The sequence below is a fragment of the Penaeus monodon genome, chromosome 29 (genome assembly GCF_015228065.2).
Source record: "Penaeus monodon isolate SGIC_2016 chromosome 29, NSTDA_Pmon_1, whole genome shotgun sequence".
Lineage (NCBI taxonomy): Eukaryota > Metazoa > Arthropoda > Malacostraca > Decapoda > Penaeidae > Penaeus > Penaeus monodon.
Window position 1 is genome coordinate 21,791,380 of NC_051414.1, and position 355 is coordinate 21,791,734.

A 355-nucleotide genomic window follows, 5' to 3' on the forward strand; every position below is an offset into this window, starting at 1 on the left:
AATAAGGTTAGTTATACCTGAATCTTCATGAAATAAATACAGAGGAGAGAATTTCCCACTTGAATCAAAAAATGATCTTTGCCCCATAAGTGATCTCTAAGCTTGCAAAAGATATGCAACATTTTAATACTAATTACCATACACACCTTTTGTTAAAGTTTCTGCTTTTCTGTTAAGCAGTTAATGATTAATGTACATATGACCATTAAAAACACTTGAATTATAATATTGGTAGAGTGACAAATTCCATTCTGCGAAGTAACACATAAGAAAAAATCATCATAAAATTACATGTCAGATTTATCTATTCATTAAATAAACTTAGTAGCAGCTAAATTTGCTACAGTTCTTCCTG